Here is a 16,694-nt window from a genome sequence, read left to right as displayed (position 1 = left end):
ACAGTTGGGAGTTCAAAGTGGGGCAGGGGATTTAGCCATTCAGCTTCCATTTATCTGAATTAACTGTTATCACTGACAAAACCACTGGTTCAATGCCTCTGCATAATGGTACCTTCAGAGAGAATATCCTACCCTGGAGAAGACCAAAAGTGTAGCAACCCCAAGTTATGGTGGCTAAATAAAATTTTAAAAAGTAAATAAAAACCAAATACCACAGGCAACTGGCTCAGGTAATTTGTTATCTTGCACAATGCCCGAGCTCTTAGTTAGCCCCTCCTCTGCCCGAGCTCTTTTAAAAATTCCAGACATCAATCCCTATAGGACATTAAGGCTTACTATAGAGCTGGGTGAGAGAAATTAAAACAAGAAAGCCATGAGAAAATTAGCAAAACACGTGCAGCTTTTGAAAAAGCTGTTCAGTGGTAATCCCATGAGATTGAAGTCAAAAGACTGGAACATGACAAACAACAAGACAAGACACACAACTGCTTTAAACACTGAACGCTAATTAGCCTTCACCTGATGACTAAGGGCTGTTTTCTGTAAATATATACATGCACACATACTGTGCACACATACAGAAAGAGTGAGAGGGAGGGAGAAAGGGAGAGAGCATCCTGAACATCCTATTCAGAACATCCCGAAATCACACAGTGCATGAAATGCTGCAGTCCCAGAGTCCTGTGAGAACATGGCTTAAGACACTGACAAAATGCAAAGTGTTCTCTGTTTACAACACTACATGAAGCTAACAACTGCAGTTCCACAAGGCACGTGGACAATAAATATTAATTGGTTACAAAAAAGAGATCACCAGAGAAGCCATCTTTAAGAAGGGAAGGAGGAGGATCCAGGGATTTACAGTCAGGCTAACCTCAATAATCTGGTAAGAAATCGAAATGAAACAAAAGGCTTCGAAACAGCTTCTAACGAAACAAGGGCACTCGAAACATTTCAAAAGTTTTTAAATGTTTCGAGTTTTGAAGTCTGACTTACTTGGATTCAGTGTCAGTTCCAGGTGGTAGAGGCAGCCTCCTCTTACCCAGTGTGCAGATCCAGGGGGGTCACACTCCCTGGGAGGAGTCTGGCAGCCCCAGGCAGCCCTCCCAGGGGTGCAAGCCCCTGGATCTGCACATCAGATGAGAGGAGGCTCAGGCTCTCACTGCTGCCTGAGACAGGCAGCAGCAGCAATTTTTTCTGGTGCTGGGCACAGCCTGCACCCAGTGCCAGGAATGGGGGATGCCGGATAACAAAATGTGCCAGTTAATTGAGCAGCCCCGGCCGCTGCTTCTCCCACCACATCTGGGGCATCCCTCCGCCCCTCCACAGCATTGCTGCCCCTCCTGCCGCAACGCCACCCCTCCTGTGGGCCCTGCGGGCCCCATGGGACAGGGAGGTGGGCCCTGCACAGCCTGGTATGCCCCCAGGCCATGGGGGCTCAGCAGCACAGGCTGCTTTGCCCCAGGCCATGGGGGCTCAAAGAAACCGTAAGTGCCACAGTGGGCACTTCCTGTTTCACTTTATCTTACAAGCCAGCATGCCGGCTAGTAGACCATGCTGGCTTGTAAGATGCTGGTTAACAGAACTTCTACTGTATATCACTTTGATATATTTATTCATGGGCAAATCTAGGATTTTCCAAAGGAGGATGGAGATGGGGTGTCATCATCACATTTAACACAATAATAAGCTAAAATAAATACAACTTTATTTGAATGTGCATGGATTTACCATATGTAATTTGCTGTATTATGTATTTAAAAACATAATCTAAGCAAAAAAGAATCTTCAAAAGATGTTGTTTCTTTATTTCTGAAGTCATTAGAATTAACTGTATATCTCTTTCAGATTCATAAAACAAAAATCAAGCCTTCTTGAGCACTTAAAAGTGCATCCAGTGTTTTATTGAAAGTTATCTCTGTACCCCAGTTAATATCTATCTGAGCTAATGTTTCTACACTTGAACTAATGTTTTTAGGTAGAGTTAAAAGCAGCCTGCAGGGCTGTGAAATAGGAGCTATATTACCAAGAGCAGCTAACAGACAGCAAAATTGCTGAATAAAGGATAACTTAATTAGTGAAGCATTAAGACAATTAAAAAAGGAAAGAGGTTTGTTAATACCCATGGAATGAGAAATGTAGAAGGAATCAGGCAGGCTATAATGAGCCATGAAGTTAAGTGATTCCCTCACTGCTGCCTGAATAGAAATGCTGTTGTCCCTCCCAGGAAGTTGATTTTAAACTTTGGGTGGACCAGGAATCAAAGGGGTGTGACAGAATATACTGTATTTACTTGAATATAAGATGATGCAGAATATAAGATGACCCCCCAATAATTAGTTTCTATATATGGAAAACTTATAAATTGGTTATAATTTCCAAGATATAGAATCTAATTATTGGAGGTCTGCTGTGATTTTATTCCTCTTCCACTGCTACAGCAGGGACAATAAATTTGAGGGAGTGAGTTGCAGGAAAGGGGTGGGAACGTATGTGGGGGAAGGATATCCAGGGGTCTAATTTTCTCCCTAAGCTGCAAACTTGCAGTGCGGGGAACACTTTTTTGTTCCCACACGTGCCTCTTGCCCCGCCTCAAAGTGGGGCAAGAGGCACGTGCCCGCTTGCCTGGATGCGCCCATAGAGGCTGGGTGAAGGTGAAGAAGAAAGGAAGAAAAAAAGGTGACAGCAGGATCAATGGCGAACATAGCAATGACAAGAATGATAATGCCAGAAGAAAGGCAGGAGCAGAGATAGTGGGAGACAGAGCAGGAACAGCAGGAAAAGGTACATCAGGGAAAAAGTAAAGGATGGTGGGAGCATGATGGCAAGCTGGCTCAATGGGAGAGGCATGGCAGGAAAACATGGAAAAGACAATGAGAACAGCATGAGAAGAGTGGAAGCTTTGGATAAAGGCAATTTTAACCAGTGACAGGAAGGAGACAGGATCAATGATGAACACACATGATTTCCTGGAAAAGGTACTGTTTGAGATTTTGGAGGTGCAGGTGGAGCATCTCACCAGCCCGACGGTTTTCTCAAACTGAAAGACTTGGGAATTGACTTACTGGGACAGAGAAGGGTATGAGAACCTTTGGAAGAAATATGCAGAGGAACGTGGGAGGGAGGAATTAAGAGGGATAAAGTTATAGCAGGGGAAAAGTCAAGAGGGAGTGATTATAGTTCAAATGTACACAGATTTACTAGAGGCAGAAGACATAGATAGATAGATGAAAAAGTATGTCCAACAAATTTGAAAGAAACAAATATGGTATCTGGACAAAGTCTTGGGCCAGCCAAATGAGTGGAGCCCAGGTGGGGTGTTAAACCTCCCACCAGTGATTCAGATCAGGACACACTGAGGTTTTACCACAAGCAACCAAAACAGTGCAGCAGATATGGAAAGGTGGGGCACCTGTCCACACACTGTCCCCTCACAGTGTCCTACAGATGTGAAAGGATGAGGCATACAGCAGCAGAGTGCCAGGAGTCCCTAAAATGCACTATTTGTAAGGGAGAGGGACACTTGTATCATAGGTGCCCCAAAGCAAGAATAATCAACTCCTGAGCAAAACCTGAAGGAGGGGAGCAGAGGAGAGGAGGGCTGGACCCTGAGCTAGAAATGGTAGAAGAAACCCTCCAGGAGGATGAAACAGAGAAGAAGGGGCAAAATTTCTGACTGAGACAGCACAGGAGGAAATATGAGACAGAATGCAAGGGAAGGCAGAAACAGCAAACAGCTCAGATGTAGAGGTGGGGGTGGGGGAGAAAAAAGACCCCCTACAGACAACAGAAAGTAGAGATAGAGGCCTGCATTTGTGTCCATTCTTTTCTTCTGTATTTGTGAATGGATTGAACGAGATGACTCCCCAAATCCCTTTCAACCCTTTGAGCAGCTGTACAAGTGCTCCGGAGTGTGTGCGTGCATGGTGGGGGGTTGCGCAGCACAGCTGTGGCACATTAATTAGAGCGACTATCAGCCGCATCTCATGTATTCGGTGCCCTGAGTTTCAAAATGGTGGCAGGGGTGCTTTAACTAAAGTTTGTTCAACAAGCTTTAGTTAAAGCACGCCCCCCCCCCCCCCCCCACCCTTGGCCATTTTGAAATGCAGGGACACTGATTACATGAAACGCTGCAGCAAACTTGATTAATCAGAACATGTCAAAGCATGTGTAAAAGTGCTCTATGACTCTAAATGTACTGGCACTTCAACAAGAGGAGTTCTCTATGTTTATTAACACAAGTTTATACATTTGAACTGACAGGACAAGAATGTTAAACAAGATAATGATTTTTAGAAGAATCTGTAAGATTAAATCCAATTTGAGTCCCAATTTCACAGCTGGTGAGTTACCCTAACTAACTGGGCTCTTGCTGTCTGTCTTTCTTGTGTAGGGTGTTTTATGCATCATTGTCAGTTTTCACATGGTATGTTGCAATATAAGTGCAAGGGTTCAAACATAAATAAGTCAGGAACAGTTTAACTGGTTTCGGTTCCTTTATGATCAATACCTCAGCCTCAGGCACTGAAGAAAATACAAGTAAATGTTTTTATAAACTTTGTATATCTTCTACCTCCCTTTGATCCATTCTTCTCCACCCACGAATAGGGTGGGGCTACTCAAAAGCAAGTATAGACAACAACAATATTTATATGAGGGTGAATCTTAAAAGAAGTGACCACGCCAAAGGCCTTCATCTTAACGATCATGCTTTTATTATTTTAAATTCACTATAATTGCTTATTCACCCCTCCTATGCTGAGCAAATCTGAGCTTTGTACTACTCAGTTCCTCCTTATTGTGCAGCATTGTTGCCATGTTGCTTTGATCTGCGACAGCCTGTGGTTCTGTGAAAGAAAATGTAGGAAAGTGATGACTGGTAAAACAGTGGAAACTAAGAAGTTGTGATTGCAGGAAGATAGGCTGGTGTTTCTGATAACACGGACATTCACAAATTGCAGCTAGGTAAAGAAGCCATGGGGGAAAAAACAAAGCAAAAAAACTGAGCAAACTATTATTTAGAACTTTGCTGGAGCAGTTTTTCCACTAAATAATGTAGGTTACTATGAGCTTTGAGAACTGTTGAGATTATCTAAGTAGAACAGAACTTTCAGAACAGCTCAGGTCCCTTTTTGTCAATGAAGTGGTTGAAGTAAGTGGCCGATTCATTAGTAAACTGAACTTTGGAAAACCTGGACCTTATTTAGGCGTGGTTAAATGACTTGAGTGGGTTTATTTAAAAAACTACCAAACCTGCCCCAGAACTCACTGGTGGTGCCAGGATGTTGATGATCCTGATTAGATTAGGAGATAAGAAGCACCTGATAACATAGGTCCCCTCTACACAAACCAGTTAATTGTGCAATGCCTGTAACATGCTGAGGGGGCCACAGATCCATTAGAAACAAAACACACACACACACACACACAAAACAAGACAGCCACTAAGCTGCAAAGAATTTGATAGTACTGTAAAGCAACAGAAATACAAGTCACGAGCATCACACAAAAACATGGCCTGCCCATTCCCAGGTTTATGAGTCAATGCAGAAGGCTCTAACTCTATGCTCTCCCTCTAACTAAAGGAAGCAGTAAGTCTGAAGTGTGCCAATACCATCATCCACTTAGTTAGGAAAATATTTGTTTAAAGCTCAGCCTACATAATTACAGCTGACACCACAGATGTCCAAATTCTGTGTAGCACAGGCCCATTCTGCTCTTCACTTGAGGCTCACTCCTGCTACTAGTCAAGTCAGTGAAAAATCCCATTGCTTTTCTGCTCTATACTGATTTGTATAGCATAGGATTGAGCCTCTGCTGCACATGAAAATCTCTTATTAATGGTGGTGGCTTCTTTATTTCTTGCACATTGTGCTGGGTTATGGGGCATTTTTGTTCTCCTGCCAGTTTCCAAGTTTACTGGGAGGGGGTGGGGGCAGTCTTTGCATTTTTTTTTAAATTAAGTTAGGTTTTTGCTTATATTTTGTGAAGTGACTAGCAGCTTTCCTGGAGGAACACCCTATAAAGTTGTATTATGGCTAATTATTAATAATAATGCCACTGAAGTCTACCAAAGGAAATCTGGACTGTAAACATGGACTTAGGTAACTCAACTTGAGGCACTTATGTTTGAAAAAAACTTTTCTATATGTCCATAATATGAAGAAGCAACAACCACATGATAGTTAAAGTTGTCCTTCAATGCTGAAAGCCCATGGACATGGTTACATCCTGCTGGCTCACCTCAGGCAAGGAGAGAGTCATTATACTAGCCTGTATATTATCTGCATTAATGAGGTCATTATGAGATCCAGGTTTTGTTTCCAATCCAAGATCTTAATTTAAATAAAGGGGAAATTACCTTTCCAGGAACGTATGACCCCAACCCTCAACTCATAATAGTCCAGCAAGGATTCATGTCCAACCATTCACAATGTTCCTAATGATACATGTGTTTCATAACTTTTGAAGTCAAATAAGATGCATTTCTATCATATAACCTGGAGGGTGACACATGACTGACAGGATTAACTGGATAACTCCATGATGAAATGACGCTGCATTCCAAATAGAGCCTACTCATTAAAATGTCTATCGTCAGGAAAATTTATTTTTCTCTCCCACACATACATGCACACATTCCTGTAGATGCTTAATATGGAAATATGAGAACCTTGGAGCAACGAAAATCAGAGAACTGACATTTCTAACACAAACTGGTATGAGATAAGGTTGGTCAAGTAGTAAAATAAATGAATAAAATCCACAAATATTTTTAGACATATACGTGTCTATTTCAGCTCAGGAATGATCTCTGGGAGTCTGCAACTGTTGTGTTGTCCCATCCCATCCCCTCTCCCTGCCATGAGTATATGGGCAACTGCCAGATGCATGTAAAAAGTTTTCATGAATTTTAGCGGGAAAGACAGCTCCTCAGAAAATCCCAGCCAGAACAGACTCATTTGCTATTCATTATTCTCCTGTTTAAAAAAAAGAAATCAGGCAGCAGAAAAAAATCATGGTCATGCATACAGGCATAACTGGCCAGTACTGCACCCTAGGTGATGGCAGTGCACAGTGCAGGAGCAGCTGTCATAATTTTGCTTCTGTAGAGAGGATGTCACCTCTTTTTTTTGCTGCCAAAGTATGTCAAACAACCTAAAAACCCACTTTTTTTGCCTCCCCCACAAACCAGCAGCTCTTACAGTGTGCACCACTGCTGCTGCTATACCCTCCCCACTAGAGCCAGAGTCACAGCAGGGAAGGGGGACAGGAGGGTGAGGGATCCCCCCAGCTTCTTGCCCTTTTGGCAGTGCCAGAGATTTGTACCCCTATTCACCCACCCATCATTATGCTACTGGTCATGTAACTTATGTGACCAACCATGGAAACAACAAAGAACCATTTGCTGTGAATCATTTCAAGAAGAGACTGTGGTGCAAGTAGTACTATGGTACACATATAGGAAGAAAAACAGGATGCAGTCAGTGAATCACTGAGACAATGATCACACCAATAACTGTATTATTCATCTTCAGAGCTGCTGTGGAATTTTGACCAGGTAGCATCACCTGTGGTGAAGTGGGCTCCGCTCTCTGTCCAAGACACACAATACAGCATGGGGGTCACATCACTGCAGGTAACTCAGGTTTCCTATGAGGGAGCCTGAGAAGGCAGGTCAAGGGAAGTGATTATCCCCCTCTATTCAGCACTGGTGTGGACACATCTGGAGTATTGTGTTCAGTTTTGGAGCCCTGCACTACAGAAAGGATGTGGACAAATTGAAAAGAGTCCAGTGGAGGGCAATAAAAATGGTTCGGGGGCTGGAGCACAGGATTTCTGAGGAGAGGCTGAGCGAATTGGTCTTATTTAGTCTGGAGAAGAGAAGACTGAGGGGGTATTTAATAGCAGCCTTCAATGAACTGAAGCGGGGCTCAAAAGAGGATAAGCCTGGGTGGTTTATCGGGGGCGGGGCTCCCCACCATTGTGCACAACCTGGGGGAGGCATGTGGGGCACGTGCCCCCCAGATCTGTGTGTGGGGCAGAGGTGGACTGCCACCGCATGCTGGGCTCTGCATCATTCTGCTGCTGCCCTGGGAGCCTCGTGCAATGCCATGTGCCTGCCATGCATTAGTTGCACTGTGTCCTTCCCCCCACTACCCCCCGGTGGCAGCAGGCACATGGCAGCTCCATGCAACTCCAGAGGCAGCTGTAGCATGGTACAGCGTGCAGCAGCAGCCCACTGCTCCCCATGGGTTTTCTCTCCTCAGGCCAGCATGCCCCATCCCTGCAGCAAGGCTGGCACAAAGGCAGCCTGGGCCTTTACAGAGATGGGGGGGGGACTTCCCCCTCCGGGCACACCCTGGGGCAGGTATGGGGGTCACGTGCTCCCTGGATCTGTGCGCATCCATGTGGATGCAAACTAACAAGTACTCCTGGGAGGGGGTTGGGAGGGGACAGGGATCAGAGCAGTATTTGGGGGATGGGAGAAAAGGTGGGCTAACTTGTGGCATGCCTGCCAAAAAAGTTGGCCACCACTGAGCTATATGATACTTTTTTGGGAAAAATGCATGTGAATCTAAAATAACAAAATGTTATTGAAATCTGAATATATTTATTTACTATGGCTGAGTGTAACAATATTTTGATCTGTTTCATGTCGTTTCATATTTTGATCTGCTTTGTTTGCCTTCTACTGCTTTCTTTAAGAAATAAGTAACTTTGGACTTTGCTCTGAGAGAGGTTTACTAACCAGTGTACAGGATGTATCAGAAAGCTGCACAATAGGGCTGTACAAAACAGCACTGTTCTGTTTCGATTTCTGTTTTGATGTTTTGATAGAACAGTGTTTCATTTTGAGTTTCGTTTAATTTCGAAACCACTTTTCCTTTTTGTTTTGTTGAAACTGTTTTGCTGTTTTCACGCTGTTTTGCCATTTCACCCAGAGGTTATAATGGGGAAGCACAAAACTGCCTATAACTTTGTCGGTTTTTGGCAGATTTGAATGAAAGCAACAGGGATGGTAGCCCCTTCTGAAGCCATGAAGCCTGCAAATTTCAAGGAGAGAGGTGCAGGGGTTTCTGGGAAACTGCACCTCAAAGTCTTGAAAGCAAAACTTGTGTAACTTGTAAGTGTCAAGGCACAAGGGGGTGAAAACAGCAGGCATGGCAGCCCCTGCTAAGGCCACAAAGCCTGCTGAGTTTCAAGGAGATAGGTGCAGGGGGGGTCTGGGAAACTGCACCTCAAACTGCTAGCAAGCAAAACTTGTGACATGTATGACTGTGTGTGTGTGTTAAGGTACGCCCTCACTGGCACTAGGACATTTACATGACAACCTCCTCCTCTACAGCCTCAGTCCAGTCCACCACTTCAAACGACAACAGGCAATAACTTAGTAAGCAGCACAGTAGCACCAGCAGCATCTCAGGCAGCCAAACAGTCACAGTCAATAGCAGAACAGTCCTTCCCTCCTTTTCCCCCTTCCTCTCCTTACTTTGTATTTCCCTGTAGGCAAGCCCAGCTTCAGCTTCAAAACTTGAAACGTTTTGAAACTCTCAAAATGTTTCAACTGCCCTCGTTTCGTTTTGAGGCTGTTTCAAAACCCTTCAATTAATTTTGATTTCGCTGTTTCGAGCTCAAAACAAGTCAAAACAGTGTCGAAACAAAACAGCTGGTGACATTTTGCACAGCCCTACTGCATATAGGCTTTGCTGATGAGTTTTACCAATCACTCTCTCAAATGCCCTGTGTAGGCAAATTCACTTTTACTATTGCATTGTCCTTGCCTCTGCTGCTCTCACTCTATAATCACCTGTTTGAAAGAGCTAGTACATTCTCCACACAACTACATGGTTAGAACAAAATGCTTAGTTTATGGCACCAACAACATGTCATTTTCAAGGGCCTGTAATTAGAGGTTACAGAATGACTGAATTGCTAAATATCACAGACAACCACAACCATCCTGCGAATGGCAGCCAGAAACTTGTCCATCTAATAGCTTTTCTTAGGTTCCCATTTACTTCTATTAACACCCACTCACTGCGATTCCAGAGTTCCTCCAGCTGCGCACCGCCAGTACAAGTAGTTTATGCTCTATTATGGGATGTGAATTCACAGCGCTATTTTCTCAGGTCATTATTAATATTGCTGATTAATTCCAAAGGTAACCAAAGTGCTTGATAAATAAATAAAGGCCAAGGGACCACTTCTAAAGCAGGACTTAGGTGCTGGGAGTGGGAGTTTAGCACCTAATTGCACCTATATTCAAAACTGCAGTCACAAAACCCCCTGCTCAGTTAGTGCTTAACCATAGAAATGCCTGAATTCCAGAGGTGCCTCAGGGTTCAAACTTAAAAAGTATTTGATAGTTAGAGTTTTGCTTCTACATATGCCCAGACACACATCAGCCTTGAAAATGCTGAGCAGCTCAGCACCCCATTTATGCCTAAAACTTTATTGGGACTCAGAAGCTAGGCATTCCTCTGTCTACATCTTCTGAGGGACTTCATCCTTTATGCATGCTCAGAGTACACTAAATGGAGCAGCCTCTCCCCAAGATGCAGTGGCAGGCACCTCTTTCATTTGAAAAGAAACAGCTGTTGGAAAAGATCCCTGACACATGCAACAGGTTTAGAGCACTCCCCCAATGCTCTCCATCCTGAGAGAGTTCTTAGCCACACTAGGCACCATCTCAACAAATGCCCTAGCCATCAGACTGTAAGCTCCTCATGACTTCATGGAGTTTAGTTGTTAGAACGTTCACCTGGATGAGAGGAATCCTGGATTCTGGTCCCTGTTCCCAGGACATTTTATACAATTTACACTTAATAGTTCTTAAATAAGAAAAATGCATAAGCAGTCTTTGAAGCAGGGATCACCACTAGGTCACCCCGTTCCCAGGTAAGTGTGCTGACCAATAGGTTGCAGAGACTTCTTCCTTTACTCCAGCCCAGTGGATCTTGAATTATTTGTTGCCCAGTGGATCAGCTTCATCAGGATCCTGTCCCCTGTCCCAGACTAGCTTATGGCAGAGGTTCCCCAACTTTTTCTTATTGCATATCCCCTTCCAGATTTACCAGCTGCCTGCATACCCCTACCAGCATATTTTAACCCCTTAATGCTAATTATTATTATTGTAATGACAATTAAATCCACCATTACACAATGTCTCCCACATACCCCCAAGAGATATCTTGTGTACCGCCAGGGGTACACAGCCACAGTTTGGGAACCCCTGGCCTATGGCAATAGTGGTTAAATCACTCTCTTGGGAGATGGGAGACCTGGAGAGAAAAGATTTAACTCCAGGTCCCATACAATCTGAGAGAGCATTCCACGCACTAGACTACCAATCAAGAGGCACACCACACTTCCTTCTCCCCTGGTTCTGCCAGGAAAGCATGAACCCTACTCTGTTTTTGAAAGAAAGGTTGTACACACCTACCTTCTAGAATGTGCCCTGAGTGGACAAGGTCATCTCTCTACAACCAAAAGTAAATCCCATCCCACCCCAGGAATTAAGACCTCCTTATTCTCAACAATTCCTATAGGCTAGTTTGAAGGGACTTCCCCCTCAGCATGGTGGTTATTTTGGGTGTCATTCTCACACACCTTACTTTCTCCATGTACAGAGAACACAGGCCTCTAACAGGGCTCTAGATTCCATTCAATCCTATTTTGGATCTAGCCCATAGGCCCTCACCTGTGCAGTCTACAATGTCAGAGTGCAGTCCTTTAAAAAAATGCAATACTATGGATAGTGCTCATTGTTAGGACTTCAGACTTCAATACTGAGATACTGTGCAGGACAGCAAAACAGCAGAACCAGGCTGTGCACTACCAGATACCCAGCTATGTGCATAACTGTGTTGTGCTGGTCACCAAAGTACATAGGAACCCAATTACATCCTTTACATATACAAGCAAATAAATTAATTACTACTCTGTTGCCAAGAATCATTTTAGTTCACCCACACAGAATGAGTAAACTGCCTTAACAGAGTGAAATGAGAGACAGACAGAGAGACACTCAGGACAGCAGGCTCAGTACATTTCCAGTTCAAACAGGAACAAAACATTGTGAATGATGGTCTGCTTGGCCCACCTCTTACCCAGGAAGAGACAGGAGAAACAGAGGCCTATCCACAAGTCACAGAATATTTTTATAGGACCAGAAATGGTTGACTTTCTATCTTAACCCCAAATAAAATTCTATCAGTAACATTTTATCACTAATCTAAGTTAAAATTATGCAAATATTGCCCTAAATTTTCAACCCCACTGCCTACAGTTAAGCATTTAAATCTATATCTACAGGTGTACCTTAAAGCATCCCAGTTTTAAATGCTGTTGGGTATATGCTGCTGAAATCAAAGAAAGTAGCAAGTTACTAGCAGTGCTAAGAGTCAGAATATTTTAGAAGCCAAATGGTAACTATATATTTTATATTGCTGGAAATTGTACAGGGAGCAAATAATGTTGTGCGCACCCCCAGAGGTATATGTACCACAGTTTGGGAACCACTGCTCTACATCAGTGTCAGTCTACTGGTTTTCACATTTGAAAGCCCACCTACTCTTTTGTTACAGGTTCAAAGTCCCATTAAGGTCAATGAAAGTGATTTGTATTAGTTATTAAGGAACAAGATCTCTAGGGGCAATGTCCATAACAAAGTTCAAATGGGCCTGGATAATGAACTCTCTTGACAACTTTGTGTTCCACCCAGGTCTGTGGGAGGCAGAGAGAAAAGTTGTATTGCCACTGCCTACTCTGTCATCTTGCTAATCAACATTTGCTTCCAGCAGACAGGAATTTACACACTAGCACATCTCTCGCTTTACAAGATTTGACCAATAACTATCCTGTCCAGTGGAGCATTGAGTTCTGTCACAAAACAGTTGAGAGATTTTTTTCCAAACCTAAGTTTTTTTCCTTCAAATTTTTCTTCAGAAAAGAAAAATATTCAGCATTTTGGAGCAGCTAAAATGCTGGCCTAGATTTTTTAGTTTTTGAACAACTTCCTCAAATACTTTTTTAAAGTTTTCAACATCTAAACACTTCTTGATATATATTTACTTCATTTTTAACAGATATAGTTATAAGGAACAGGAAAACCATATATTGCTTTGCAATACTATATTCATTGTAGTTAGTGAACTGATCTATCCATGATACAGAAATTTCTCTCAGTTATACATGCCTCAAGAAATTAATACTTTGTAAATAAAATGAAGATGTTTAAGTGAAAAAAAACAGAGATAGACAAAGGAAATATGATTATATTCAATTCACAGGGGCAGGAAGGGAGAACAGAGGGACTAATTTTCATTTCCAAGGCTTCAGTGAGATAGGGAAGTAGATACAGAAGTCTAACACAAATCCATTGCTTAAGCCATAAATCCATCTCTTTTTACATACTCTGTAACTGATGTGGTTAAACCTGACAAGTGTGTTGTTAGATTTACTTTTTTTAACCTTATCCTAAGTTACTAAGACAAAATATACACAACTCAAAATAACCTGAAACCCTTACCTGTTGGTGTAGGAGGAGAGTGAGTGGATAAAATTAAAGGAGCTTTCTCGTAGCTTGTTGCCTCAGTACAAAACATTGAGGGAAGCAGGCAGCAATAACTCATGGATGAAAATAACCTTTCAAGGACTGACCCCATCAAGGAAGCATAAATCAATGTAGAATTTCTTTTCATCAGGTACCAAGGCCTAAGCCAATGCTCGCTGAAGTCAGTGGAAGGCTGTTGGCTTCTAAGGCTGTAAGTCAGTAGCCTCATGTAGCAGCTCGCTGTTGTGTTTCAAAGGCTTCAAACAAACAAACAAAATAAAAAACTCAAGAGTCTACACATTCAACATGAATCTAAAATAATAATAAAACCAAACTATGTAAGCAAAGCAGTAAAATTTCCTTTCCATCTACATCTTAGTCATCCATCCTCAGTGCAACTATAACTCCCACCCTGACCCTAAATTTCTCCTGTCCAAGCAGAAGCCCAAGCTCAACTGTTCAATCCATTCTCCAGTGCATACTTTGGCAGGCAATATATGCAACATACCTAGAAATTCAACATGTTGAGGCTCATTTAGATTAGAAAGAGAGAATGCCAGTGAAGAAGATATCTGCAGTGAGTACTAGATCCTGAGGAGATGAAATGTGGCTGCCTTTTTATAAGATGTTTTTCACATGTTTTGTGAACTATTTTCATCCTTTCATTGACTGATGGACCCTAAGGTCCTTCAGGCGTGTCACAACATGCATAATGTCCTTGAGTTCTACAACTCTTGTGTTGCATGAAAGTCTTCAGTGCGTGAAAGTCATTTCTCCGATAAAGAAAAAGGAACATCAGATATTCCTCGACAGTGGCTCACATACATCCTAGCAAATATATGGGCTACATAAATAGATTAGCACAAATGACAGTAAAAAGAACAATTCTAAGCCAATATACATAAAGGTCTATGGGAATATTGCTGTTGACTTCAGCAGATTGCAGTGGGATGTAAAGTAGGCCTTGATATTTTATTTTTTTTAATTCCTTGGGGAACCCCTTAAACATTTGGAAAGTTACCTCACTTCAAACACATCCTTCAAACCTCTCCTTTGCTGTGATGCCTACAAAAAACTTGACAACAATAAGGCTGCTGCTATGTTGCATTCACTACCTCTTGTGCTAACCCCCGCTCTTGCATTGTGTTCTGGATCAACTCCATCTCTCCATACTCAGTGTTATCCCTTTTGTCACACTCACATTGTAAGCACTTTGAGATAAGGACTGTTTTTTGCTCTGTATTTTTGCAGTGCTCAGCACTCCAGGGTCCATGGTAATACAGATAACAATAGGAACAAGAACTGACCAAAACCAAACCCTGCTATTTGATTACAGAGAAAGGTCATGAACACTATGAGGCTGCCTTCTGACCTCATTTAAACTGGTAGGAATCATAAGTAATGTCATTTCACTGAATTATAATACCACGAATGTTAAAAGTCACTCCAAATTATCACCCATGCACCTGATGTCAGAACCTGTCCCCAGTGGGATCAGTGTTTCTAGGTTGGAAGGATAGTTATATTTGTTAACGATAAATAAAGAATAAATTGTATTAAACATATTCTACTGTTCATGCTTTCATTTTACTGACTCTTTCCAAACTTCAGATATAAGTAGCATGCTTTATGTTCAATAAAAAAACAATATGCATATTAGGTACAGCATACACGAAGGCACATGCACACATTCTACGCCCCGAGCACACACCCACACACAGAAAGAAAAAACAACTGAAATAAAAGAAAATTGAGATTGCAAAATTAAGCACTATACATTTTAGGACATACCAGAATTTAAGGTTGCCTCAGTTAGGCCCCTTTGGGTTCATGCATTATGTTCCATTTTTTAATGACATAATCATAAATCCCAGCCTTATTCAGTGAACAAGACAGATAGTGCACCCTCTTCAGATCTTCAGAGTTACTAATCTTCATGTGATGCAAATTATTATCTTTTTTTAAGCTCTTCACAAAGAATAATGCTTGTATATGCACTATATGTTTAGGAAATGAGGGAGTATCATCATCCCCATTTCGCAAATGGCAGCTCAGGGAGAGATACAAAGGCTAAAGTTGTCAACAGTTTCCACCAATTTGGGACATCCAGTTTAAGATGCCTAGGGGGGTCCAATTCCTCAGAATTTTAACAATCTTTTATGGTCCTTTCTATATTCAAAGCATAGCTCTGAATGACTACAGCTGAGGGGGAAAGTTGCTTTGTTGAAAAGACATTCCTTGGAGTCTTTTTAACTGCATGTTATTTGCACTGGGTTATGGTGTAAGGTGGAAGGTGAGAAGGAATGCAAAACAATCAATGACACACTTTGTTATCAACCTGGGCACACAGAAAGTGAGGAAGAGAGATCTAGTGGTTACCTGGGGTAAGTGATTTGTTTCACATCACATAACAATGGTATGCATAGGTGGCGCGTAGGGGGACACGGGTGGGGGAGGCACATGCCCCACCTGAGAGTGCTGCTGCCCCTCCTGACAGTGAGCACTCCAGCTGGCAGCGGGGCATGGAGAGCGCTAGTGTCCGTCCTGAAATTGGCTCTGCCAGCCACCAGCTGGCCGCTGAGGAACCCTCCCCTCTCCTCCCCTCCCAGTCTCTAGGGGGACCCCCCGGTTGTGCCCCGCTGGTGCCCCGCCAGACTTGGAGGCACCAGTCACCCGTGATGATATGGCAGAGGAAAGAATAATATCTAGTACTCTGGGATAGCTCTCAACTGCATTACACATGAGCCCAACCTTTGTCCTCCTTCAGTATGCTGCCAAATTCACTACATACCTTCCAATTTCTATCATACGTGAAGTAGAGTCCAAAAGTCTATTACCTATACAATGCTGATTCATCCCTGAGGCAGACCCACTGGGCAGTATGGGTTGAGTCTTCGAAAAATGTAGTTGCTAACTTCTAACAAGCCTCCATGGGACAAGTATGGCCAGAACTGTTTCAGAAGTTTGCTCAAGTTGAGCAAAAGGCATCATGGCAACCCTCCAGATCAAATGTTAAGCCCCTGCTCCGGAGGACAAAGAAAGGCATTAGAGCTTCCCAGGGAAGTGATGTGAGAATTTAACATGGGCAAATCAATATATTTCCCCTTAACCATATTCTGAGCAATGGCTGACCTCC

The 16,694-nt window shown here is 42.7% G+C and overlaps 1 long non-coding RNA gene across 1 annotated transcript in view; it reads right to left on the bottom strand.

Moving 5' to 3' along the window:
• Positions 1-16,694, bottom strand: part of LOC102564556 (uncharacterized) — a 200,689-nt gene that overhangs the window by 164,150 nt on the left and 19,845 nt on the right. Inside the window, exon 2 of the long non-coding RNA XR_009460830.1 lies at positions 13,535-13,815. This is a non-coding gene — a long non-coding RNA (uncharacterized LOC102564556). The remainder of the gene's footprint in view (positions 1-13,534; positions 13,816-16,694) is intronic.

This window comes from Alligator mississippiensis, chromosome 3 (assembly GCF_030867095.1).
Source record: "Alligator mississippiensis isolate rAllMis1 chromosome 3, rAllMis1, whole genome shotgun sequence".
Classification (NCBI taxonomy): domain Eukaryota; kingdom Metazoa; phylum Chordata; order Crocodylia; family Alligatoridae; genus Alligator; species Alligator mississippiensis.
The sequence above is the reverse complement of the archived record's forward strand: the minus strand, read 5'-3'. Positions and strand labels throughout refer to the sequence as shown.